At 39.4% G+C, this 27,823-nt stretch overlaps 11 non-coding genes across 11 annotated transcripts; all 11 read left to right on the top strand.

Moving 5' to 3' along the window:
- The first annotated feature begins 1,361 nt into the window (after positions 1-1,361).
- On the top strand, positions 1,362-1,433 carry Trnah-gug (transfer RNA histidin (anticodon GUG)). The gene has a single exon. It is a non-coding gene; the product is annotated as a tRNA-His (tRNA).
- Positions 1,434-7,407: 5,974 nt separating this feature from the next.
- Trnah-gug (transfer RNA histidin (anticodon GUG)) lies at positions 7,408-7,479 on the top strand. Its single transcript has one exon. It is a non-coding gene; the product is annotated as a tRNA-His (tRNA).
- Positions 7,480-8,255: 776 nt separating this feature from the next.
- Positions 8,256-8,327, top strand: Trnaq-uug (transfer RNA glutamine (anticodon UUG)). Its single transcript has one exon. It is a non-coding gene; the product is annotated as a tRNA-Gln (tRNA).
- Positions 8,328-9,112: 785 nt separating this feature from the next.
- On the top strand, positions 9,113-9,184 carry Trnah-gug (transfer RNA histidin (anticodon GUG)). The gene has a single exon. It is a non-coding gene; the product is annotated as a tRNA-His (tRNA).
- Positions 9,185-9,832: 648 nt separating this feature from the next.
- On the top strand, positions 9,833-9,904 carry Trnah-gug (transfer RNA histidin (anticodon GUG)). The gene has a single exon. It is a non-coding gene; the product is annotated as a tRNA-His (tRNA).
- Positions 9,905-10,690: 786 nt separating this feature from the next.
- Trnah-gug (transfer RNA histidin (anticodon GUG)) lies at positions 10,691-10,762 on the top strand. The gene has a single exon. It is a non-coding gene; the product is annotated as a tRNA-His (tRNA).
- Positions 10,763-11,411: 649 nt separating this feature from the next.
- Trnah-gug (transfer RNA histidin (anticodon GUG)) lies at positions 11,412-11,483 on the top strand. The gene has a single exon. It is a non-coding gene; the product is annotated as a tRNA-His (tRNA).
- Positions 11,484-12,268: 785 nt separating this feature from the next.
- On the top strand, positions 12,269-12,340 carry Trnah-gug (transfer RNA histidin (anticodon GUG)). Its single transcript has one exon. It is a non-coding gene; the product is annotated as a tRNA-His (tRNA).
- A 669-nt stretch (positions 12,341-13,009) lies between these two features.
- Positions 13,010-13,081, top strand: Trnah-gug (transfer RNA histidin (anticodon GUG)). Its single transcript has one exon. It is a non-coding gene; the product is annotated as a tRNA-His (tRNA).
- Positions 13,082-16,239: 3,158 nt separating this feature from the next.
- On the top strand, positions 16,240-16,311 carry Trnah-gug (transfer RNA histidin (anticodon GUG)). The gene has a single exon. It is a non-coding gene; the product is annotated as a tRNA-His (tRNA).
- A 10,806-nt stretch (positions 16,312-27,117) lies between these two features.
- On the top strand, positions 27,118-27,189 carry Trnap-agg (transfer RNA proline (anticodon AGG)). Its single transcript has one exon. It is a non-coding gene; the product is annotated as a tRNA-Pro (tRNA).
- Positions 27,190-27,823: the final 634 nt, after the last annotated feature.

The following is a 27,823-nucleotide window of genomic DNA, read 5'->3' as shown; positions in this document are numbered from 1 at the left end:
TTTTGACAATTTTTGGGTGCCAAGAAACACTGCGACTTTCTGTCCAAAATTTGAAGTTTGATGGCTGGATTTTAACAGGAAAATTGAGCATTCACCGGACTATAACACCTGACCGAGCTTGCATAAATAGAAAGATTTTCACTGGCCTATAGAAACGTTCGTTGATAAGTAAGTTGTATTTAATAAGCATGTGTGTTTTGTGACTTATTGCTAAAAAGGTTTGAAATAATTTGTTTTTCTGGTCAAAGAATACGAGAGCCTCATACAGAAGACTCATTTAAATTTAGAGAAATTGGAAACATGTTATGCCAAGGTATCAGAATAATTGGTTTCCGGTGTTATGCAATCATTTCATCAATTGGCGACTGTTTAAGAGAGACGTATTTTTAATGAAGGATTGAACGGAATATTAGTCAGACAGGACACACCTTTAAAGGAACGCAACGTGTTTTCTTTGTGTGAGAAGTCTTGAATTTCTCAAGTGAGGGAAAAAATGCGCAACGAGGACACACTGTACGTAAGCCGTGATAGTCTAGTGGTTAGGAATTCTCGTTGTGGCCGAGACAACCCAGGTTCGAATCCTGGTCCCGGCGGATTGCATTTTGTGTTTGAATATCTTTTATGGCTGTGTTACTTACGATGTGATGCTCGTTTTTATTCCAGCTCGATTTCTAAAGCCGTCCCTATGTAGACGAAGTACTTTTGGCTTGGTTTTTAAATTTTGACAACTTGTTGGGTGCCAAGAAACATGGCGATCTTCTGTCAAAAAATTGGAGCTGATGGCTGTTTTTTAACAGGAAAATTGAGCAATCTCCAATCTATAACAGTTGAAGGAGTTTGCATAAATAGAAAGATTTTCACTTGCCTATAGAAACGTCGTTGATAAGTAAGTTGTATTTAATAAGCATGTGTTTTGTGACTTATTGCTAAAAGTCGTGAAATAATTTGTTTTTTTCTCCAAAGATTAAGATAGCGTTTTGCAGAAGACTTATTTAATTACACTATAGAAACGTGCCGTGATCAGTAAGTTGTATTTAATAAGTATGTGTTTTATGACTAATTGCTTAAACACATAAATAATCTGTTTTTTGGCCAAAGAATAGGAGAGCGATATGCAGAAGACTCATTTACATTTAGAGAATGTGGAAACGTGCCTTGCCAAGGTATGAGACTAATTCGTTTCCGGGAGTGATGCAATCATTCCATCAATTCTTAGCAGTTTAAAACAGACGTATTTGCAAAGAATGATTATTATTAGTCAGGACACACCTTGAAAGGAACGCAACGTATTTTCTTTGTGTCAGAAGTCTTGATTTCTCAAGTGAGGGAGACAATGCTCAACGAGGACACACTGTACGTAAGCCGTGATAGTCTAGTGGTTAGGAATTCTCGTTGTGGCCGAGACAACCCAGGTTCGAATCCTGGTCACGGCAAATTACATTTTGTGTTTGAATACCTTTTATGGCTGTGTTACTTACGATGTGATGCCCGTTTATATTTCAGCTCGATTCCTAAAGACGTCCCGATGTAGACGAAGTACTTTTGGCTTGGGAGAGTGTGCTAGACGCCGAAGTGAACGGACGTGTCGGTTATCCTCTGCTGTTTACACATTTGTGCAACAACAACGCTTGTTTTTGAGACTGATTTTTTGGTGATCTGGGAGCCCACAGAGCTTGAGTTTGGCCAGTGGTTACTGTTTGGTGAAGGGCGTGTGCCCCGTTGGATCAGGTATGTCCAAGCCCGTGTCGTTTTCGCCTGTAAACAGGCCAAGCAGAACTTTGTCTGTGTCAATCTCTACACGAAGCAGCCCGGCATTTTCTACGGCTGTCCAGAGGGACTTTATTCCTTTTCTGTCAAGTGTGTTAAATATCAAGACAGAGCTAATAAGTTTTCAGAAGAATTATTTAAAGAAACACTTCTATCTCCGCGTGTCTACAGTGGCTGGGCATAATGCCCTAGTGAGTAAATCCAATGTTGTTATAAATGGAACGACGTGGTCCATTATGCCCGCGTCGTCAGTTTACCTGAATCTGACGGCCCACTGGGCACCGGATGAAATGTCAGATGACACTATCGAGGCAGCTTTGAAACCCTATGGTGAATGCTTGGGTGTGACGAAACCCAGATTTTCAGACCCTGAGCTCTCACATGTTCGGACAGGTATTCGGATTTACAGATTTAGGTGTCACAAAGTTCGTTATGTACCAAATTTTATTAATTTCGGTGGTGACATTGTTATGTTTACCTACCCCGGGCAAACTTATGAATGTCGGAAGTGTGGCCAAAAATCACACAAGGCGGCAGAGTGTAGAGCACTGTGGTGTTCTAACTGCGACGGTTTCTCCCCCCATGAGAATCCTCATACAGAGAAGGACTGTACAAATCCATGCCGAATGTGTGACTCAGGGCTTCATACGGTCAGTGACTGTTGTGCGAGAGCAATGTCGTACGCGGCGCGAGTTAAGGGAAACCTACCCACTATGCGCCAGTATAATAACGAAGACGCCGTAAAACAAGATGACATTGATGTTGACGTCAGCGACGATGATGACCCATTCAACGCACCTGCTATGGAACTGGTTCAAGACAGCGAGGAGAACGAAGACGAAATCGACGGGAATGGTGACGACAGCGCCGATGAAGACGTCAGCGACGACAGCGAGTCTGATAAGGAGATGGACGTCCGGGAGAATACTAAGAACACCGAAGAAGTGGATGTTGGTGATAATGAAACGTCATCAGCTGTCCCAAGGGTGAAGAATGTGGTCGTGGCTGACGTGCACGCTCCCGACGTGCGTTCACCAGTCCCAGTCGAGGAAAAGCGAGCTAAGTTGGACAATGGCAGTACAGCCGAAGAGGCAGCGTCATCTATCCCGCCCAGTTCCCATCCTACTGATTATGATGGTGTTGATGCTGATCAGTCGTCAGACTGTATGACGCCGACCCCATCTCAGGAGGGGGACACCATGCTTCTGGAATACAGGAAAAGAAAATCGCTTGCTTCTCGTGCGAGGCAGCGAATGAAAAGAGACAAATGATTTGTAGCGTAATTAGGACTCTCTTATTTGACCACAATGGGTATGTACGCTCTACCTTTACTTACTTTGTATAATGAGCTTAAATAATATTCGTTTTGGGACTTTAAACATTAATGGTTTACGGGATCCGTCTAAACAAGAACATGTCAAGCAATTTGTTTTCGATAAAGGAATTGATGTACTATTCTTACAGGAAACACACTTCGAAAACTATAATGACACTAAATATTTGCAAATCCCAGGCGATGCAAGGTGGGCGTATGGGTCAAATCGAAGTTGTGGGGTGGGAATAATTATTAGGTATACGGTAGACTGCTTTATACGGAAAATACAGAGGTGCCCTAACGGTCGCTACATAAGCCTTAGGGTTGAGCTCAACAACACTGCTTTAAACCTTGTTTGTGTATATGCCCCTAATAATCCAAAGGAAAGAAAAGAGTTTATTTCTAATCTAGATAATGTGATGCAGGGCAGTGAGTTGGTTATTATGGGTGGGGATTTTAATTGTGTTGAGAGCATTGAATTAGATAGAGCTGGCTGTGCCACTAATGTAAGGAATGATGGAGTGGACGAAATTAATAATTTGAAAAGAGATTTTGGTATTTGTGATATTTTTAGGAAACTGCATCCGGATAAGAATTGTTACACGTGGTCTAGGCGCCAGTGTGCCAGTAGATTGGATAGATTTTATATCCCTAACGCTGTGTTTAAGTATGTAACCCAGTGTGATGCTGTACATGTGTCTTTTTCTGATCATTCGTGTTTGTTTTTTGATATCTCTTTTGAAGATGTCATTTCATGGGGGCCGTTCTACTGGAAGTGTAATACTTCTGTGTTAAATGACACGGAGCTTGTTGATGATATTAAATCCGTCTTCCATGATATTTTCTCTGTCTGTACAACTGGTCATGCAGATCTAATAGACAGATGGGAGACATTTAAAGGGGAATGTAAAGATAGGATTCGTAGTTACTGTAAGGAAAAATCTATGAACAAAAAACGTGATTTGTTGGTACTTGAACAAGAATTAAATGCGTTGAAATCTAGTCCAATCATTAACTGTGAGCGTATTGACAATGTGAAAAAGACTCTAAATGCCCTTTATAAGTCGAATCATGCGGGAGCGGTTATCCGTGCTAAAGCTGTTCATTTTGATCAGGGAGAAAAACCAACCAAATATTTCATTAGACGAGAAGTTGGTAGGGGCAGAAAGAAGATGATCAAAAGTATTACTTGTCATAGTGATTCTTCAATATCCCATGAATCTCAGGAAGGCATTGCTAAGTGTATAAGGTCGTATTATATGAAATTGTATACTGAACAAGATACTGACTCCTCCATTCAAGATGAGTTCTTGTCATCGCTTCCGATGTTAAATGACGATTGTAAAACTGCCTGCGAAGGCCTTTTGACTGAACAGGAGTTGTTTTTTGCAGTAAAAAATATGTCTAAAAACCGTTCCCCGGGATGCGACGGTTTGCCAGCAGAGTTTTATGTACAATTTTGGCCACTGTTTTCGGGTGTGTTTACGGATGTAGTTAATCACTGTTTTAACTTGGGTAGATTAAGTAATTCACAGCGTTCTGGGTTTATCACACTATTATGTAAGGTCCCCGACAATGCCGAAAGCATAAAAAACTGGAGGCCAATTAGCTTACTAAATGTAGATTATAAGATTGTTTCTAAAGCTTTGTGCAATCGGTTAAAAAATGTGATCGATACAATTGTACTTCAGAATCAGACATGTGGAATACCAGGCCGAAGTATTTTTGACAACCTTCACTTATTACGAAATACATATGATTATGTTGAACAAAAAGATTTAAAAGGATGCTTTCTTAACTTAGACCAGGAGAAAGCCTTTGACAGAGTAGACTGGTCATTTTTGTTCAAATGTTTAGAGAAATTTAACTTCGGACCCGACTTTTGTAAGTGGGTGCAATTATTATATACTGACATTACAAGTAGTGTTATTGTGAACGGGCACATAACAGAAGAATTTAAACTGAGTCGAGGTGTCCGACAGGGTTGTTCTTTGTCACCATTATTGTATGTTTTGTCCTTAGAGCCCTTTATAGCCGCCATTAGAAACAATGACGAAATTAATGGTGTACGGTTACCCGGCACAAATAAGGAAACAAGAGTGTCGGCATTTGCAGATGATACGACTGCAATTTTATCTGAAGAGAGTTCTGTTCCGCATGTAATTAAACTAGCAGAAAGTTATGGAAAAGCCTCAGGAGCAAAACTCAACTTGTTGAAAAGCACGGTTCTTCCATTGGTAGCTGGGACGAAACTAACGTGCACAGTGGTGGGCTTAACATCACTACAAATTCAAAGATTTGTGGGGTATTTTTTGGACAGATCAAACAGAACTCAATTCTGAGCGTGTTTTTAAGTAAGGTAAAGAAACATGTATCAGCATGGAATGGAAGATATTGACCCTACGGGGGAGGTCTGTCTTAATTAATACAGTTGCTTTAGCTGTTTTTATGGTTTTCTGCACAGTGTACTCTGTTGCCACCTAAATGTGTCAATCAATGTTCCCAAACTGTGTTCAGATTTTTGTGGGATAACAAGCCCGAAAGTTTTGAAGAGAGTTGTCGTACATAATAAAATAGGGAATGGAGGTCTAAACGTACATAATATAGATTGTAAAATAAAAGCACTTGTTACTCGGCATGTTTTAAAATTAATTCATGGAACAACAGCGGAATGGAAATACTTTGCCATCTATTGGTTGGGTTTACCCCTAAGGACATGTTTGTCGTGAATTCTGTCGTTCCAATGTCCCACATTCTGAAAACATTCCACCTTTTTATAGACTGGCCTTGAGCGCCTGGAGAGAATTTACCACAGGTGTACAGCAACCTGTAACATTGTGTTCAAGCAGGTATATTTATGAATATTTTGTAACAAAAATAGTACATTGTCCAAGAGCAATGGTGTCTATGCCGCATTTGGACTGGGTTAGAATATGGAAAACTGTTTTTCATCAATTCTTAGATCACAACTTGGTCAACTTCAGTTACAAGTTGGTTCATGACATTTTGCCCGTTAAGGAAAAACTTCTTAGGAGAAATGTAGCCACCGATGACTTGTGTGTTTTTTGCTCCCTGTCTGAAACTCGGCAACATCTGTTTGTACAATGTAAAATCGTTCAGGATGTGTTTAATGACTTTAACCGGATATTTGTTTTGTTTGCGAACTACCTACCAAATATGGACTCGGAAACATTAATTTACAAGGTATTCAATTCCACCTTTAACCAGGAAGTTAGAGCTGTGATGGTGTATGTCATATGTGTTCTTCAGTTTAGTATTTGGTGTGCACGCAACGACATAATATTTCAGAAAAAAAAGAGGGATTCTGTTGCTATTGTTAAGGCCGCCAAAGGAATAATTAAAACCCGTATTCATGTTGACTTTTTTCGACTAGACAGGCCATCTTTCGAGAAAATCTGGTGTATAAACAAAGTCTTCTGTACATTACGGAATGATAAATTAGTGTATTTATTGAAATGAGCAGCTAATGTGCAATTGTTCTATTCACAAAGCAGTCATCTTTTCTGTGATATTTTATTTTAATTAAGACTGCCTTGTGATTTCAAAAGTTTGTGATAGCCGGGTATTGTGAAATCTTGTGTATTTGATGACAATCTGGGAATAAATTCAACAATTTTCAAAAAAAAAAAAAAGTACTTTTGGCTTGGTTTTTAAATTTTGACAATTTGTTAGGTGCCAAGAAACACGGCGACTTTCTGTCAAAAAATTGGAGTTTGATGGCTGTTTTTTAACAGGAAAATTGAGCAATCTCCAATCTATAACAGTTGAAGGAGTTTGCATAAATAGAAAGATTTTCACTTGCCTATAGAAACGTTCGTTGATAAGTAAGTTGTATTTAATAAGCATGTGTTTTGTGACTTATTGCTAAATAGTCGTGAAATAATTTGTTTTTTTCTCCAAAGATTAAGATAGCGTTTTGCAGAAGACTTATTTAAATTACACTATAGAAACGTGCCGTGATCAGTAAGTTGTATTTAATAAGTATGTGTTTTATGACTAATTGCTTAAAAGACATAAAATAATCTGTTTTTTGGCCAAAGAATAGGAGAGCGATATGCAGAAGACTCATTTACATTTAGAGAATGTGGAAACGTGCCTTGCCAAGGTATAAGACTAATTCGTTTCCGGAGTGATGCAATCATTCCATCAATTCTTAGCAGTTTAAAACAGACGTATTTGCAAAGAATGATTATTATTAGTCAGGACACACCTTTGAAAGGAACGCAACGTATTTTCTTTGTGTCAGAAGTCTTGAATTTCTCAGGTGAGGGAGAAAATGCGCAACGAGGACACACTGTACGTAAGCCGTGATAGTCTAGTGGTTAGGACTTCTCGTTGTGGCCGAGACAACCCAGGTTCGAATCCTGGTCCCGGCAAATTATATTTTGTGTTTGAATACCTTTTATGGCTGTGTTACTTACGATGTGATGCCCGTTTTTATTTCAGCTCGATTCCTAAAGACGTCTCGATGTAGACGAAGTACTTTTGGCTTGGTTTTTAAATTTTGACAATTTGTTAGGTGCCAAGAAACACGGCGATCTTCTGTCAAAAAATTGAAGCTTGATGGCTGTTTTTTAACAAGGAAATTGAGCAATCCCCAATCTATAACAGCTGAAGGAGTTTGCATAAATAGAAAGATTTTCACTTGCCTATAGAAACGTTCGTTGATAAGTAAGTTGTATTTAATAAGCATGTGTTTTGTGACATATTGCTAAAAAAGTCGTGAAATAATTTGTTTTTTTCTCCAAAGATTAAGATAGCGTTTTGCAGAAGACTTATTTAAATTACACTATAGAAGCGTGCCGTGATCAGTAAGTTGTATTTAATAAGTATGTGTTTTATGACCAATTGCTTAAAAGACATAAAATAATCTGTTTTTTGGCCAAAGAATAGGAGAGCGATATGCAGAAGACTCATTTACATTTAGAGAATGTGGAAACGTGCCTTGGCAAGGTATGAGACTAATTCGTTTCTGGAGTGATGCAATCATTCCATCAATTCTTAGCAGTTTAAAACAGACGTATTTGCAAAGAATGATTATTATTAGTCAGGACACACCTTTGAAAGGAACGCAACGTATTTTCTTTGTGTCAGAAGTCTTGAATTTCTCAGGTGAGGGAGACAATGCACAACGAGGACACACTGTACGTAAGCCGTGATAGTCTAGTGGTTAGGACTTCTCGTTTTGGCCGAGACAACCCAGGTTCGAATCCTGGTCACGGCAAATTACATTTTGTGTTTGAATACCTTTTATGGCTGTGTTACTTACGATGTGATGCCCGTTTTTATTTCAGCTCGATTCCTAAAGCCGTCCCGATGTAGACGAAGTACTTTTGGCTTGGTTTTTAAATTTTGACAATTTGTTAGGTGACAAGAAACACGGCGATCTTCTGTCAAAAAATTGGAGCTTGATGGCTGTTTTTGAACAGGAAAATTGAGCAATCTCCAATCTATAACAGCTGAAGGAGTTTGCATAAATAGGAAGATTTTCACTTGCCTATAGAAACGTTCGTTAATAAATAAGTTGTATTTCATAAGCATGTGTTTTGTGACTTTTTGCTAAAAAGGCGTGAAATAATTTGTTTTTTTCTCCAAAGATTAAGATAGCGTTTTGCAGAAGACTTATTTAAATTACACTATAGAAACGTGCCGTGATCAGTAAGTTGTATTTCATAACTATGTGTTTTATGACTAATTGCTTAAAAGACATAAAATAATCTGTTTTTTGGCCAAAGAATAGGAGAGCGATATGCAGAAGACTCATTTACATTTAGAGAATATGGAAACGTGCCTTGCCAAGGTATAAGACTAATTCGTTTCCGGAGTGATGCAATCATTCCATCAATTCTTACCAGTTTAAAACAGACGTATTTTCAAAGAATGATTGAACAGAATTTAAGGCAGACAGGACAGAACTTTTAAAGGAACGCAACGTGTTTAGTTTAAATCAAAAGTCTTGAATTTCTCAAGTGAGGGAGAAAATGCTCAACGAGGACACACTGTACGTAAGCCGTGATAGTCTAGTGGTTAGGACTTCTCGTTGTGGCCGAGACAACCCAGGTTCGAATCCTGGTCACGGCAAATTACATTTTGTGTTTGAATATCTTTTATGGCTGTGTTACTTACGATGTGATGCCCGTTTATATTCCAGCTCGATTTCTAAAGACGTCCCGATGTAGACGAAGTACTTTTGGCTTGGTTTTTAAATTTTGACAATATTTTGGGTGCCAAGAAACACTGCGACTTTCTGTCAAAATATTGGAGTTTGATGGCTGTATTTTAACAGGAAAATTGAGCATTCACCGGACTATAGCAGCTGACCGAGCTTGCATAAATAGAAAGGTTTTAACTGTTTTATAGAAACGTTCGTTGAAAGTAAGTTGTATTTAATAAGCATGTGTGTTTTGTGACTTATTGCTAAAAAGGTTTAAAATAATTTGTTTTTCTGGTCAAAGAATACGAGAGCGTCATGCAGAAGACTCATTTAAATTGAGAGAAATTGGAAACATGTTATGCCAAGGTATCAGAATAATTGGTTTCCGGTGTTATGCAATCATTCCATCAATTGGCGACTGTTTAAGAGAGGCGTACTTTTAATGAAGAATTGAACGGAAAATAAGTCAGACAGGACACACCTTTGAAAGGAACGCAACGTATTTTCTTCGTGTCAGAAGTCTTGAATTTCTCAAGTGAGGGAGAAAATGCGCAACGAGGACACACTGTACGTAAGCCGTGATAGTCTAGTGGTTAGGACTTCTCGTTGTGGCCGAGACAACCCAGGTTCGAATCCTGGTCACGGCAAATTACATTTTGTGTTTGAATATCTTTTATGGCTGTGTTACTTACGATGTGATGCTCGTTTTTATTCCAGCTCGATTTCTAAAGCCGTCCCGATGTAGACGAAAGTGCTTTTGGCTTGGTTTTTAAATTTTGACAATTTGTTAGGTGCCAAGAAACACGGCTATCTTCTGTCAAAAAATTGGAGCTTGATGGCTGTTTTTTAACAGGAAAATTTAGCAATCTCCAATCTATAACAGCTGAAGGAATTTGCATAAATAGGAAGATTTTAACTGGCCTATAGAAACGTTTGTTAATAAATAAGTTGTATTTCATAAGCATGTGTTTTGTGACTTTTTGCTAAAAAGGCGTGAAATAATTTGTTTTTTTCTCCAAAGATTAAGATAGCGTTTTGCAGAAGACTTATTTAAATTACACTATAGAAACGTGCCGTGATCAGTAAGTTGTATTTCATAACTATGTGTTTTATGACTTATTGCTTAAAAGACATAAAGTAATCTGTTTTTTGGCCAAACAATAGGAGAGCGATATGCAGAAGACTCATTTACATTTAGAGAATGTGGAAACGTGCCTTGCCAAGGTATGAGACTAATTCGTTTCCGGAGTTATGCAATCATTCCATCAATTCTTAGCAGTTTAAAACAGACGTATTTTCAAAGAATGATTGAACAGAATTTAAGGCAGACAGGACAGAACTTTTAAAGAATGGTAATATGTTAAGTTTGAATCAGAAGTCTTGAATTTCTCAAGTGTGGGAGAAAATGCGCAACCAGGACACACTGTACGTAAGCCGTGATAGTCTAGTGGTTAGGAAATCTCGTTGTGGCCGAGACAACCCAGGTTCGAATCCTGGTCACGGCAAATTGCATTTTGTGTTTGAATATCTTTTATGGCTGTGTTACTTACGATGTGATGCCCGTTTTTATTCCAGCTCGATTTCTAAAGCCGTCCCGATGTAGACGAAGTACTTTTGGCTTGGTTTTTAAATTTTGACAATTTTTTGGGTGCCAAGAAACACTGCGACTTTCTGTCAAAATATTGGAGTTTGATGGCTGTTTTTTAACAGGAAAATTGAGCATTCACCGGACTATAGCAGCTGACCGAGCTTGCATAAATAGAAAGATTTTAACTGGCCTATAGAAACGTTCGTTGATAAGTAAGTTGTATTTAATAAGCATGTGTGTTTTGTGTCTTTTTGCTAAAAAGGCGTGAAATAATTTGTTTATCTGGTCAAAGAATAGGAGAGCCTCATGCAGAAGACTCATTTAAGTTTAGAGAAATTCGAAACATGTTATGCCAAGGCATCAGAATAATTGGTTTCCGGTGTTATGCAATCATTCCATCAATTGGCGGCTGTTTAAGAGAGACGCATTTTTAATGAAAGATTGAACGGAAAATTAGTCAGACAGGACACACCTTGGAAAGGAACGCAACGTATTTTCTTTGTGTCAGAAGTCTGGAATTTCTCAGGTGAGGGAGAAAATGCGCAACGAGGACACACTGTACGTAAGCCGTGATAGTCTAGTGGTTAGGACTTCTCGTTGTGGCCGAGACAACCCAGGTTCGAATCCTGGTCACGGCAAATTACATTTTGTGTTTGAATATTTTTTTTGGCTGTGTTACTTACGATGTGATGCTCGTTTTTATTCCAGCTCGATTTCTAAAGACGTCCCGATGTAGACGAAGTACTTTTGGCTTGGTTTTTAAATTTTGACAATTTTTTGGGTGCCAAGAAACACTGCGACTTTCTGTCAAAAAATTGGAGCTTGATGGCTGTTTTTTAACAGGAAAATTTAGCAATCTCCAATCTATAACAGCTGAAGGAGTTTGCATAAATAGGAAGATTTTCACTTGGCTTTAGAAACGTTCGTTGATAAGTAAGTTGTATTTAATAAGCATGTGTTTTGTGACTTATTGCTAAAAAGGCATGAAATAATTTGTTTTTTTCTCCAAAGATTAAGATAGCGTTATGCAGAAGACTTATTTAAATTACACTATAGAAACGTGCCGTGATCAGTAAGTTGTATTTAATAACTATGTGTTTTATGACTTATTGCTTAAAAGACATAAAATAGTCTGTTTTTTGGCCAAAGAATAGGAGAGCGATATGCAGAAGACTCATTTACATTTAGAGAATGTGGAAACGTGCCTTGGCAAAGTATAAGACTAATTCGTTTCCGGAGTTATGCAATCATTCCATCAATTCTTAGCAGTTTAAAACAGACGTATTTTCAAAGAATGATTGAACAGAATTTAAGGCAGACAGGACAGAACTTTTAAAGGAAGGTAGTGTGTTAAGTTTGAATCAGAAGTCTTGAATTTCTCAAGTGTGGGAGAAAATGCGCAACGAGGACACACTGTACGTAAGCTGTGATAGTCTAGTGGTTAGGAATTCTCGTTGTGGCCGAGACAACCCAGGTTCGAATCCTGGTCACGGCAAATTACATTTTGTGTTTGAATATCTTTTATGGCTGTGTTACTTACGATGTGATGCTCGTTTTTATTCCAGCTCGATTTCTAAAGCCGTCCCGATGTAGACGAAGTACTTTTGGCTTGGTTTTTAAATTTTGACAATTTGTTGGGTGCCAAGAAACACGGCGATCTTCTGTCAAAAAATTGGAGCTTGATGGCTGTTTTTTAACAGGAAAATTTAGCAATCTCCAATCTATAACAGCTGACCGGGTTTGCATAAATAGGAAGATTTTCACTGGCCTATAGAAACGTTCGTTGATAAGTAAGTTGTATTTAATAAGCATGTGTTTTGTGACTTTTTGCTAAAAAGGCTTGAGATAATTTGTTTTTCTCTCCAAAGATTAAGATAGCGTTATGCAGAAGACTTATTTAAATTACACTATAGAAACGTGCCGTGATCAGTAAGTTGTATTTAATAACTATGTGTTAAATGACTTATTGCTAAAAAGACAAAAAATAATCATTTTATCAATACTTAGCTGTTTAAAACAGACATATTTTCAAAGAATGATTAAACAGAGTTTAAGGCAGACAGGACAGAACTTTTAAAGGAAGGTAATGTGTTTCGTTGGAGTCAGAAGTCTTGAATTTCTCAAGTGTGGGAAAAAATGCGCAACGAGGACACTCTGTATGTAAGCCGTGATAGTCTAGTGGTTAGGACTTCTCGTTGTGGCCGAGACAACCCAGGTTCGAATCCTGGTCACGGCAGAATACACCTTTTGTTCCAATAACTTTTATGGTTGTGTTACTTACAATGTGATGCCCGTTTTTATTCCAGCTCTATTAAAAAACACATGCCGATGTATTCAAAATAATTTTGGCTTGGTTTTTAAATTTTGACAATTTGTTGGGTGCCAAGAAACACTGCGATCTTCTGTCAAAAAATTGGAGCTTGATGGCTGTATTTTAACAGTAAAATTGAGCAACCTCCGATCTATATCAGCTGATTGAGCTTGCATAAATGGGAAGATTGTCAATGGCCTATAGAAGCGTTCGTTAATAAATAAGTTGTATTTAATAAGCATGTGTTTTGTGACTTATTGCTAAAAAGGCGTGAAATAATTTTTTTGTCTAGCCAAAGAATAGGAGAGCGATACGCAAAAGACTCATTCAAATTTAGAGAATGTGGAAACGTGTCTTGCCAAGGTATAACACTAACTCGTTTCCGGAGTTCTGCAATCATTCCATCAATTGGCGGCTGTTTACGACAGACGTATTTTTAATGAATGAGTGAACAGAATTGTAAGCTGACAGGACAGGACTTTTAAAGGTACGCGACGTGTTTTGTGTTTGTGTCAAAAGGCATGAAGTTGTCCAGTGAAGGAGCAAATGGGAAGCCGTGATAGTTTAGTTGTTAAGACTTCTTGTTGATGACTCCAGTGGTGACAGTTGAACTGGTCGGACGTGTTTCTTGAGAGAGCGCTTTTCACTTTGTTGTTTTTGTTCGGTGGAACTACTAAGCTCGCCTGGGTAATGGCGCATTTTGCGCCATGCCTGTCTCAGGTGGCCAAGGAAATATGACAAACCGACTGTTTAAGAGAGACTTGTCCTGTGTGGGAAGCATCTCAGAACTATCTGCAACAGATGTGATTAATGCCGTTGAATCAACAAAAGGATTGAACACATTTTTCGCGTCTGCCCCGTATGAAAAGTGAAGTGATCAGTATGAAATTTCTGTCAGACCGTGAAGCAAGTGATCTACTGGTGGGAGGAATACAGATAAAGGACAAACAATTTTCGTGCACGGAAGTGTCTTCAAGGACCCTAGTCGTGTCCTTCTTGCTTTTGTCAAGCTATGTGGAAGACAAAGAAATTTATGAGAAGTTGTGGGAGTACGGTGTGGAGCCTGTGTCAGAAATACGGAGACGTTTTCACCCAGGTACTCATATTGCAGACGGGACGAGGTATGTGCGGGTAAAAATGCCCCCAGAAATCAAATCTCTGCCTTATGCAATGCGTTTTACTTGTGGATTGGGAACGGCGTATTATCGAGTTGTACACGATAACCAAAAAAAAGTATGCTCAATATGATTATCTGATGAACATCTGTATAGAAACTGCCCAGACCACATGCTACTATTTTGGGAAACAAGGCCACATGGCACAAGCCTGCAAAGAGGTGGACTGTGATGAATGCGGTTACGCTGGGAATAAGTGTTTCTGCGAACCTTCTGATGTATGCCGTTTCAGTAGATGTAGATGCAACGACAACAGCGACGATGAATTGTGTGATTCTTGCGGGTTATTTATCTGCAACTGTGGGGAAAAGGTATTTCAGCTTGGGTGCCAATCTCGTACAACAGATCCGTAGTGATCCGTGAAAAGGAAAACAGAAACCTAGAAAACAGCGAAAATGTGCACAAAGAAGAGGGGGACGTGCAGCAAAGAGAAGTTGTCACCAGTGACTTGGGAATACACGTGCATGAACAAGCCGAGTCTCCTGAACCCCACGCTGAAATACAAAGAAAAGGTGGTGAAGTCAAGAAAACGAAAAACAAAGGAGGGGGACAGCGACGACAGTGAAGCGATGGTCACACAATCTTCTGGTTTCTCCACGGTCCGGAACAAAAGAAGACGAAAACTGAAGCCTCAGCCAGATTTGCCCAAGGCAAAACGCACAGTGCCATATACAAAGAAAAGTGTTGATAAGGACTCACTATAACCTGTATTATAGTATCAAACTACCCAGCAATCAAGTTCAAGACTAGTATCTTAACTGTTATTTTTTCTCTAGAAATGATCTTCTTGGGATCACTTAATTGCAATGGATTGCGCAATGTAAAGAAGCTTAAAAATGTATGTACCGTATTCTCTACTTCAGCGTCAGACATAAAATGCCTCCAGGAAACATTTTGGGACGATATCTTTATTGACCAATTCAAACATCTATTTCCCTGCAAATTGTACTATAGCAATGCTGACGGGAGAAGCCAGGGGTGGCCATTGTAGTAAGTCAGAAACTTCAACATTGTGTTACTGAATGGAAACGTGACGCATCAGGTAGAATTATTTGCGTATGTGTAGAAGTAAATGCTGTGAAATATGATATTATGAATTGTTATGCCCCTAACAATGTATTGGACAGATGTGATTTTTTCAAATCTCTTTCAGACTATTTACGTCCAGAGGCGTATTTTGGTTTGGGACTTGAATGTGATGTTTTCAATTCGTGATAAGGCAACTAAGGTCCTAGAACATGATAGATCAAGTAAGGTGTTTTTTGAATGATGTTGATTTGAATGATGTTAAGAACTTATTGGCCGATGTTACAGTACGATTAAATGATGGTAATAGAACTTTCTGTGACACGGAGTTGATAAAGGATGAACTGTGGGTGGCACTGAAAGGTATGGCGAAAAACAAAAGTCCTGGCAATGACGGGCTCACGGCTAAATTTTATTGTTTCTTCTGGCCTGAGTTATGTAACATTTTGTTTGATGTTTTCACTCAGGCTTTTGCCTGTGGCAATCTGCCTCGCTCAATGCGTTCTGGTGAAAGATTTTCACTAGCCTATAGAAACGTGCATTGATAAGTAGGTTGTATTTAATAAGCATGTGTTATGTGACTTATTGTTTTTCTGGCCAAAGAATAGGAGAGCAATATGCAGAAGACTCATTTAAATTTAGAAAATGTGGAAACATGTCTTGCCAAGGTATAAAACTAATTTGTTTCCGGAGTAATGGAATCATTGCATCAATTGGCGGGTGTTTAAGACAGACGTGTTTTTTTTTATCAGTCATTGAACAGAATTTCAAGCAGACAGGACAGGACTTTTAAAGGAACGCAACGTGTTTTGTTTGTGTTATTGGTCACGCAGTTGTCAAGTGAGGGGCAAAATGGGGGAAAAGAGGATGCACTGCACGAAAGCTGTGATAGTCTAGTGGTTAGGACATCTCGTTGTGGCCGAGACAACCTAGGTTCCAGTCCTAGTCACGGCACATTACTTTTTATTTTTCATTATCTTTGATGGCTGTGTTACTTACGATGTGATGCCCGTTTTTATTCCAGCAGGAATACAAATCACGCCCCGATGGGGAGTTCAGACTGGCCTTCAGAGAGTGAAGACGTGTTTTTCTGTGTTCTGTTGTTTACACCTGTGTGTAATAACAAAGTATTTATTTTGTAGATTTACTTTGTGGTTCCTGCTTCAAAACAGTGATTTACAGTGGTCCTCGTGGAGATTGTGGTGGGCTCTTTCCCTACTGCCACAGGTATGTCCAAACTAGTGTCATTAACGCGTGCAAACAGGCCTGAAAGTCCAGTACTGCATTCTTTGCGGCGGTCCAAAGGGACTTCACTGGTGTCATAAACATTAAGGCTGATTTAGTCAGCTTCCAAAAGAATTATTTCAAGAAATTTTTTTACATTTGTGTGGCTTCTTTAGCGGATCACAATGCTCTTCTGAATAAGGGGGCGTTTGAGATGACTGGTGGTGTATGGAATATTGTACCGGCTACGTCTTTTCATTTGAACCTAACTGCTCAGTGGGCACTTGACAAAATGTCAAATGACACAATAAGGGAAGCCCTAAAACCCTATGATGGGTGCCTGTGTGTTTAAAAAACCTGCGTTTTCTATTTCTGAGTTGTCCCACGTTCGGACAGGCATACGGATTTTCCGGTTTAGATGTCATCAGAGCCGTTATATCCCCAACTTCATAAACTTTGACGGAGACGTTGCTATGTTTACCTACCCAGGACAGGTGTATGAGTGCAGAAAGTGCGGCCAGAAAGGCCACAAGTTTTTTGAGTGTAAGGCGATGTATTGTAATAACTGTGATGGCTTTTCTCCTCACGAGAACCCACATGTGGAGTTCGACTCTGGCGAGCTTTGTCGTATGTGTGGCTCGGCTCAGCATACCGCAAGTGAGTGTTGTGCGCGTGCGTGGTCCTACGCTGGGCGGGTTAAAGGTGCTCCGCAGCGGAAAACAATCTCAGAAGATGATAACAGTGGACATGAAGATTGTGTTGTTCACGACGTCTCCTGGCGGGACAGAACGTCGACGTTTTTGACGTTGATGTTGACATTGATGTAGATGGCGATTTGGATGATGCTGGATCCAGTGATGGATTCCGATGACGGACAGAAGGAAGAGGGGTCAGCACCAGAGCCATCTGCCGAGACGTCAGTTTCGGCGGACAATGAGGGTGCTGGTGACGAGGGTTCGATTCCGGTGGTAGGTGGCCGTGTCCAAATGGATGCTCAGGCTGAAGTACGTAACGTACAATCTCCTGAGCCTGCGCAACAGAAGAAAGCCCGGATAGAGAACGATTCAACGGAGATTTCCAGATGGTGAAATAGTTTCTAATGCTAATCTGGGTTCTAGAGAGTCAGTTGAAGAAACATTGTGCTTAGATGTGACATGTCACCTGCGGCAATCCAGTATTGTTCCAACATGTTGTTGGAATATCGTCGAAAAAAGTCTATCGCCTCCCGTGGGAGAAGACGTTTTGTCCAGAGACTAAGACTGTGATCAGTGAACATTATACATTCTACCAATGGGAAGGTACGCCTTTTTCTATTTGCTGTAATGTCAGGTCTTAGTTCAATTCGCTTCGGTACTCTGAATGTAAATGGTTTGCGTGATGTTGCTAAAGCAGAATATGTTAAATCATTTATGCTTGATAATGGTATTGATGTTGTGCTTTTACAGGAAACTCGTTTTGATGATTATAATGATACTAAATGTTTGACTATACCTGGAGATTCGAGTTGGGCCTACGGATCGAACAGGAGCTGTGGGGTGGGCATAATTATTCGGTAAACTGTTGACTGCTTTATTAAGAAAGTTCCGAGGTATCGTAATAATAACCTCTTAACTTGATATGTGTGTACGCCCGAATAATGCAAAGGAAAGAAAGGATTTTATCTCTAGTCTAGATGAGTTAATGTCTGGCAGTGACCTTGTGATTCTTGGTGGAGACTTTAATTTTATTGAAAATAATACTTTAGATAAATATGGTGGCAATAGTCAAGCCAGAAATAATGGTCTTCGTGAAATTAATGCTTTAAAAACTGACTTCGGGATGTGTGAGATTTTTCGAAAACTTTATCCTGATAAGGGAAAGTACTCTTGGTCTAGAGGCCATGTCGCTTGTAGACTAGATCGGTTTTATGTGCCTATTACTGTGAAAGATTATGTAACATCTTGTGACTTACTTCACAAAACGCATCTCGTGACAGAGCTGTTATTAGGGCTAAAACTACGTATTTTGATCAGGGGGGGAACCCACTAGATACTTTATTAGACGGGAAGTGGGCAGAGCTACAAAGAAAATGATTAAAAATATTACCTGTCATAAGGATTGTTCTGTTGCCCATAAATGTCAACGTGATATTGGTAGTTGTATACGTTCGTGCTGTGAGGGTTTGTAGACCAAAGAAAATTTATACCCTGCTGAGCAAGAAGTGTTTTTATCTGGAGTACCGGAATTAAGCCATGATTTTAAAGAACTGTGTGCAGGTATTCACGGAGCAGGAATTATTATACGTTGTCAAAAATATATGCAAGTATCGCTCACCTTGAAACGATGGTTTGCCATCGGAGTTTCATGTTAAGTTCTGGCCGGTGTTTGGTGAAATGTATACTCGGGTTATTAATTCTTGTTTTAGCTATGGGTTATTAAGTGCGTCTCAACGATCTGGATTGATATCGTTATTGTGTAAAGATCCAAATCATTCAGAAAACATTAAAAACTGGAGACCTATTAGCTTATTAAATGTTGACTATAAGATTGTCTCAAAGGCTTTATGCAATCGCCTTAAAGGCGTTATTGAATCTATTGTTTTGTAAAATCAAACATTTGGCATTCCGGGTAGGAGTATATTTGAAAACCTTTTTATTACGTAATACGTATGATTTCATTGAACTGAAAGACCTGAAGGCTTGTTTTATAAATCTAGATCAGGAAAGGTCTTCGAAAGAGTAGAGTGGTATTTTTTATTTAAATGTCTTAAAAAGTTTAATTTTGGACTAGATTTTTGTAACTGGGTAAAACTATTATATACGGATATGTCGAGTAGTGTTATATCACTGACTCATTTAGTTTATCACATGGTGTCCGTCAAGGCTGCTCTTTGTCTCCTTTATTGTACGTGTTATCTCTGGAACCGTTTATAGCTGCAGTTAGGGATAACGCTAACACCCAAGGGGTACAAATGCCTGGAACAGACAAACAGGCTAAGGTGTCTGCCTTTGCTGATGACTCTACAGAAATTGTTTTTGACATGAGTTCCATTCCTGAGGTTATAAGTGTTGCTGAAATGTATGATAAAGCATCTGGTGCGAAACTGAATTTGTCTAAAAGTGTGGCTCTCCCAACTGTTAAATGGAATGAATATTTGTGTATCTGTGTACTATTTTACCGACAAAATTTTTAGCCCAGTGTAACCAAACTGTGTTTAGATTTTCATGGAATAACAAGCCAGAATGTTTAAAGGGATCTGTTGTTTGTAATACATTTCCCGCTAGCGGCTTGAATGTCCAACATATAGAATGTAAAGGTTTTAGCAATTAAACATATTTTGAAATTAGTATATGGGTGTAGAGCAGATTGGACATACTTTGCAATATACTGGTTAGGGTTATCTTTAACGAATGTAAAATCAGAGTTAGGAAGACACAATATCTCACATTCAGAAACTGCCCCACCGTTCTACAAATTTGCACTGAATGCCTGGAGGGTACTTTATGCGGGGCAACACCTTCCTCTTGTTATGTATAGTACCAAATATATCTATGAGAACTTAATTACAACGTATGTCGAATTGCTTAGAGCAATTGTTAAGATCCCCCAGTTGGACTGAGGCGTTGTATAGAGGATGGTTTTTCACCCGTTCCTTGTTTACAACTTAGTTAACTTCGGTTATAAGTCCAACAATATCTTACCCGTAAAAGAAAGATTGCTGAGAAGGAATGTGGTCGCCGACGACTCGTGTGTATTTTGTCAGCACTCAGAGACTGAAATGCATTTATTTGTAGAATGTCCGGTCGATGTGAGTTCAAGTCCAGCTCATGCTGGCTTTCTCTCTGGCCGTACGTAGGAAGCTCTGACAGCAACCTGCGGATGGTCGTGGGTTTCCCCCGGTCTCTGTCCGGTTTCCACCCACCATAAGGCTGGCCGCAGTCGTATAACTGAAATATTCTTGAGTACGGCGTAAAACACCAATCAAATAAATAAATAAATAAATAAATTTGCAGCACGTCAGGTGATCCAACAAGTGCTTGGTCATTTTGTGTGAGTGTTTTTCTTGCACTCAAATTTCCTTCCTGTTTACGATACAAAACAACTAATTTACAGATTATTTGATGGCCACATTGACAAGTAAGATTTGCCAATATGTTTGTACCTGATAAGTGTCATTCAGTTTTCTGTATGGTGCGACAAAAGTGACAAAGTGTTCGATGACACAAAGAGGGACGTTAACTTTATCATTAGAACTGTTAAGGGTATTATCAAAACTTGTATACATGTTGACTTTGTTTTGTTAAACAGTCAACAATTTCAAACACGTTGGTGTAAAAACAACGTCTTTTATAAAATAGACAATGGCAAACTTATATTTCTGATGAAATAATTCAATCCGGTAATTTTGACTATGATATCTCACAAAGCTATGGATATTGTAATATGTTTATTTTAACGTAAACAGATTTGTGGATTACGCATTGTATCTGTTAGATTTCAATGTGTATTTATAATTCCTGATATTTATCTGTGAATAAATTTTATTCTTCAAACAAAAACCCAAAAAAATTTTGACTCGTGTTTGTCTTTCGTCTTGCTTGTTCTGCTCTGGTTATCATCGGTTATGTCTCTTTTTCAGCTCTGCCTTTGGTCAGCTGTAAGAGCCCTCTGGGGGATGAAACCCTTTGATTTAACATGCTAAAGTAGCAAAGACTACAAAGTTTGAGACTGCTCTCTGAGTAATCACACATTTTTTATTTGATTTATAATGACTTGCTTACATGACAGGTACCATGCTGAACACTTTCAATCAGCTTTCTGACACATGGCACCTTATTCGATTCCAGTATTTGTTGTATTCATTATTTCATTGAGAGTGATTGCCGTACATTCGGGCAAATCGAATTGCCTGGAGTACATGTAAGTGATAAGTCTGTTGACTTGTAGCATTATATAGACGAAGAAGAGAAAGCTGGATTTAAACACGCCATATTTTTGACTTGTTTACACATTTTGAGCATTCACTTATTTCTCTGACAAACCTCGGAATTTAAAAGCCTAAACAAAAAAGCCAGAGCAGGATTCCCACACTGGAAGCGATGTCGAAGCATTTTGTCAGCGTGAAACGTCCATGGAGAACTTGTAGTCGCCTCGGTCAAAACGTTTCGGTTTATTTTAACTGGGTGCAAAAAATGGTACAGGAATTTATAGTGTATCACTAGCCTACAATGGCAGTATATTCCAATCAGCGCCCTAGCAATCTTCAGCCCAGAAGCAAGCCTTGGATTCAAATCTACCATTTGCGCATGGATCACGTGACCAAACTGGACATTTTCAGGAGAAAAAGAAAATAACTTCATTGATGGGTTCAATTCAATTCCCGGACCAACCCTATAAATTTATTTTGTTATTTTATTTTTCATTAAGACTGGTATGCTGTTACTTTTCATAGACCTGAATTCCAGTTTTACATTTTGAGCCCCTGGGAAGTAATCGTTCATGTTTAACATTCCACAAACCCAAGCTTAAACTTTGGATCAGCTGCTATGTTTATTTCTCAATGCCTTTGTCCAGTTTAAAGAGTTTTTGCCTAAAAGGGCTATTTTAGCGTACATGAGCAAGCGTACAAATTTCCACCTCTCTGGTTTCAAAACGTTTTATCAGCATACTTGTTTTGATAAGTTATGTCAAACAAAAGTGGAACAGGCTTGTTGTTCTAGTGATATGATTCTCACTTCGGATGCGAGAGGTCCCGAGTTCAATTCCCGGACAAGCCCATTAAAAGCTCAATTTATGAGCTTTCATTATAACCTAAAGCCAAGTTTACGTTTGAATCATAGGGAAAGGTGTTGACCTTGGTGGAGTGAAGACGTGTTTTCTCAGCTGCCGTGTAAGCCGTCGGTGTGCAACAACAACGTTGTAGTTTTGTTGATTTTTTGTTCGAATCCGGAATCTACGGAGTGATATTTTGTTGTGAGGACATTTAGGAAGTGGGCAGCAGCCAGAGGTATGTCAAGACCAGTTACGTTTTCGCCTGCGAGCAGACCTTTGAGAACTCTGTCTGTGGCTATATCTACCAAGAACAGCTCTGTATTTTCTACGGTAGTGCAGAGGGACTTACTTGCTGTACTAAGGGCGATAATAAATATGAAATCGAACCTTGTCACTTTTCAGAAAAACTATTTCAAGAAAACGTTTTATTTTCGAGTGTCGACAATTGCAGCACATAATGCACTGGTAAACAAAGGAAGCTTTCTTCTCGGAGGAACGGCATGGGAAATTGTGCCTGCAAGCTCTGTGTATTTGAACCTAACGGTGCACTGGGCACCAGATGAAATGTCTGACGACACGATTTCCGCGGCGTTGAAACCCTACAGCCAGTGTTTGGAGGTGAAAAAAACCCAACTTTTCTGATGGTGAGCTGTCTCATGTGAGAACATGAGATGTCCGGTGTCACAAGGAGCGATATGTTCCAAATTTCATCAATTTCGACGGGGACCTTGTTATGTTCACGTATCCTGGGAAGAGATATGAATGCCGGAAATGTGGGCAAAATAGCCATAAGGCGGCGTAATGTATGTTGGTTTGGTGTAACAACTGCAATGGTTTTTCTCCGCACGAAAATCCGAACGGTGAGAAAGACTGCGATGACTTGTGTCGCATGTGCGGATCGGAGCAGCATACTGTAAGTGATTGTTGTTCTCGTGCTTGGTTTTACGCGGCTCGGGTGAAAGGCGTAACTTCTGACAATGCTCGGGCTGTTAGAACACAAGTGAACGTTGGCATTGTCACAGCGGAAAACACGTCCACGTCGATTCTGATGTTGACGTGGGTTCGACGGCCGGTACCAGATAAATAACGTTCAAAACGAGGGCGATGATGTTGTGGTTGACTTTGATGATAGCGTAAACATAAACATGGCGGATTCTGGTGACGGGACGAAAGAATGTGTTGACGTAGCGGGCGTAGATGCCGAACCTGTGTCTGCGGCAGTCGATTCAGCGGAGCAAGGAGTTCATCTGGCATTTTCCTCACCGGACCCTGAAATTTCTACCCCGATGGATGATTTCTGGGCGAAGGCTGACGTCGGGATAATACAGGCCGATGTCTATAATGTGCTCTCACGCGAACCAGTGGAGCAAAAGAATGCCAAACTGATGACAGGAATTAAAGGGGCGGGCAGGATGGCGTGTCTGAGCTTGGGTGTGTTGCGTTGTTTGGGGCTGTGTATGGAAATTTCATGCGTATGGTATGGATATTTCTTACGTCCTGAGGGTATCGGAGAATTTCCTCCTAGGGGTTATGAGAGAATCAGTCGCGCCGGGGAAGGCGACGTTTGTCACGGGACTGAGTATGCCATTTGCCACCTTGTGGCATCAAAATGAAAGAAAACAGAGAAAAGCATCCCGGCGGTAGGCGTCGCCGGGATGTTAATTAGAACTCAAACGACTGTGTTGCATAACACCCAATTAGCTCTAAAATGGGTATGTACGCTGTTCTAGTTATTATCACAATGTCTGTTCACAGTTCAATTAGATTTGCTACAATGAGTGTTAAAGGGCTAAGAGATAGTAACAAACAGGTTCAACTGAAACAGTTTGTATTTGACAACGATATTGATGTTTTATTTTTACAAGAGACACACTTTCAGAACTATAATGAAACTAAGAGCCTAAATATCCCCGTAGAGTGTACGTGGTCATTTGGTACAAGTCAAAGCCGTGGTGTGGGCATTATTGTTCGTTATTCAGTTGACTGTAGAGTAAGGAAAGTTACAAGGTGCCCACAGGGTCGGTTTATATCAGTTAGGCCTGATTTAAATAATACTGCTATTAACTTACTTTGTTTGTATGCGCCTAATGGTCCTACCGAAAGAAGAGAATTTATTGCTAGTCTTGACACATTGTTGAATAGGAATGATTTGATTATTTTAGGGGATGATTTTAATTTTGTGGAAAACAATATTTTAGATAAGAATGGGGGCAATCTCAACTCGAGAACTGATAGTGCTAATGAAATGAATGCCTTGAGTTTGGTATATGTGATATATTTCGTGAAGTAAATCCTGACAAACTTTGTTACTCTTGGTCGAGGAGTCAGGTTGCACGTCGTTTAGACAGATTTCGTATGCCCTCTTCAACAGTGCCCTATGCTATATCGGCAGATATCATACCAACCGCTTTTTCTAATCACAGCTGTGTTTATAATGATGTTTGTTTTGACAGTGTTATTACCTGGGGGCCATTTTATTGGAAATGCAATGTGTCTGTCCTAGGTAATAACGAACTTGTGAACAGTATTCAAAACGAGTTTGGTAGATATTTTAGTAATTGTGATAATAACAGGTTGATTGATTTATGGGATGAGTTTAAAGAATCATGTAAATTGATAATACGGAAACATTGTAAAGAAGTTCCCACATTAAAACGAACTCAATTAAATGATCTCGAAAGAGTCCTTTATCAACTTAGGGTTGACCCGGTCAATAACTATGTTCCACTTGAAAATGTGAAACAGGCTATTAATGCACTGCATAAAGCAGCTCACGCTGGTACGGTTATCAGAGCTAAAGCTATTCATTTTGATCAGGGTGAAAAACCCACCCGCTCTGTTTTTAAGCGCGAAGTAGGAAGGGGGCGAAAGAAAACGATTACTAAACTGAAATGTCATGACTCTGTGGGTATATTGCATGGTGATCAAAGGGACATTGCTAGTTTTATAACAGCATGTTACAAAGAATTGTATTCTGAACAAGAAACTGATGTAGACTGTCAAGAAGAACTTTTGTGCCAGTTACCCAAGTTGTCTGATAAATGTTAAAAATTATGTGAAGGTTTAATAACCAGCACTGAACTCTTTATGGCTATGAAAGATATGCATAAATATCGTACTCCTGTTGTGGATGGTCTTCCAGCCGAGTTTTATGCGCAATATTGGGACTTTATTAGTTCGGTGTTCAGAAAAATTGTTAATTCATGCTTTGCGCAAAAACAAAATGAGCCAACAACAACACTCTGGTTTAATTACTTTACTGTGCCCAGAAGTAAACCTTGGATCCAAATCTACCATTTGAGCATGGATCACATGACCAAACTGGACATTTTCAGGAAAAAATAATAACTTCATTGATTTAATGTTCTCCCTCCTTATTGCTGTATGAAATGTACGTTTTCAATTTAATTTGTCACGGCACTTTTTCGAATTGTGCAGTGAAGCAATCCGCTTTCAGCAGATTGAAAACATCTAGATTGTTGGTCTAGTGGTATGATTCTCGCTTAGGGTGCGAGAGGTCCCGGGTTTAATTCCCGGACAAGCCCTGTAGTTTTATTTTGTTGTTATACTGTTGTATTCTTTTACACATCTCATGCAATTTGTCAAGATACATGTAGCACAAAGAAGACCTATAGCGTACATGAGCAAGCGTATAAATTCCTACCTCTCTGGTTTCAAAACGTTTTATCGGCATACTTGTTTTCATAAGTTATGTCAAAGAAAATCGGAGCATCCTTGTTGGTCTAGTGGTATGATTCTCGCTTCGGATGCGAGAGTTCCAGGGTTCAATTCCCGGACAAGCCCGTTAAAAACTCAATTTATGAGCTTTGGTTATAAACGTAAAGCCATGTTTGACTTTTGAATCATAAAATCTCTGCTAAAGTTTGTCTTGCGTCTGTCTTATTTTGCTCTGGTTATCATTCGTTGTGTCTCCTTTTCAGCTCTGCCACTGGTCAGCTGTAAGAGCCCTCTGGGGGATGAAACCCTTTCATTTAACATGCTAAAGTAGCAAAGACTACAAAGTTTGAAACTGCTCTCTGAGTAATCAGACACTCTTTATTTGATTTATAATGACTTGCTTACATGACAGGTACCTAGCTGCACACTTTCAATCAGCTTTCTGACACATGGCACCTTATTCTATTTCAGTATTTGTTGTATTCATTATTTCATTGGAGTGACTGCCGTACATTCGGGCAAATCGAATTGCCTGGAGTACATGTAAGTGATAAGTCTGTTGACTTGTAGCTGTACATAGACGGAGAAAAGAAAGCTGGATTTAAACACGCTTCCCATAATTATGACTTGTTTACACATTTTGAGCAAACACTTATTTCTCCGACAAACCTCGGAATTTAAAAGCCTAGACGAAAAAGCCAGAGCAGGATTCGCACACTGGAAGCAATGTCATAGCATTTTGTCAGCGTGAAACGTCCATGGAGAACTTGTAGTCGCCCCGGTCAAAACGTTTCGGTTTATTTTAACTGGGTGCAAAATAATGGTACAGGAATTTATAGTGTATTACTAAGCGACAATGACAGTATATTCCAATCAGCACCCTAGCAATCTTCAGCCCAGAAGTAAACCTTGGATCCAAATCTACCAGTTGGGCATGGATCACGTGACCAAACTGGACATTTTCAGGAAAAAAAATAATAACTTCCTTGATTTAATATTCTCCCTTCTTATTGCGGTATAAAATGTACGTTTTCAATTTAATTTGTCACGGCACTTTGTCGAATTGTGCAGTGAAACAGTCCGCTTTCAGCAGCTTGCGAAATCAATGGCTTGTTGGTCTAGTGGTATGATTCTCGCTTAGGGTGCGAGAGGTCCCGGGTTCAATTCCCGGACAAGCCCTGTAGTTTTTTTTTTGTTATTATACTTTTCCCAAAAACTGGTATGCTGTTACTTTTCATAGACCTGAATTCCAGTTTTACATTTTGAGCCCTTGGGAAGTAATCGTTCATGTTTAACATTCCACAAACCCAAGCTTAATCTTTGGACCAGCTGCTATGTTTATTTCTCAATGCCTTTGTCCAGTTTAAAGTAGAGCGTCCGCTTCGGGACCGGTAGATCCAGGATCAATCCTTGATCGAGTCACACCTAAGACTTTAAAAGAGGAAGTTGTAACTTCCTCGCTTGGCGTTCAGCATGAAGGGGATAGTGCAACGACTGGTTGACCCGTAACAGTATAGTGGCTCGGGCGGTGCGGCTTACTTGCCTTCGGTAAGTCGTCTCAGTGAAGCAGCACCAAATAAAAGAGCGGTGGAAATCCGTCCTGCAACAAGGAGGCACATTACACGTACTTGCACCCTAATAATTCCTTCGCCGTCATATGACTGGAAAATTGTTGAGTACGGCGTTAAACCCCAAGCACTCACTCCAGTTTAAAGAGCTTCTGCTTAAAAAGGCTATTTCACTTCCATAATGGCCACAGACCCCCATTAGTTTTCCATAAGCGACAATGTTAACGTTTAGCGCTGTAGCTCAG

This window comes from Liolophura sinensis, chromosome 12 (genome assembly GCF_032854445.1).
Source record: "Liolophura sinensis isolate JHLJ2023 chromosome 12, CUHK_Ljap_v2, whole genome shotgun sequence".
NCBI classification, from domain to species: domain Eukaryota; kingdom Metazoa; phylum Mollusca; class Polyplacophora; order Chitonida; family Chitonidae; genus Liolophura; species Liolophura sinensis.
The sequence above is the reverse complement of the archived record's forward strand: the minus strand, read 5'-3'. Positions and strand labels throughout refer to the sequence as shown.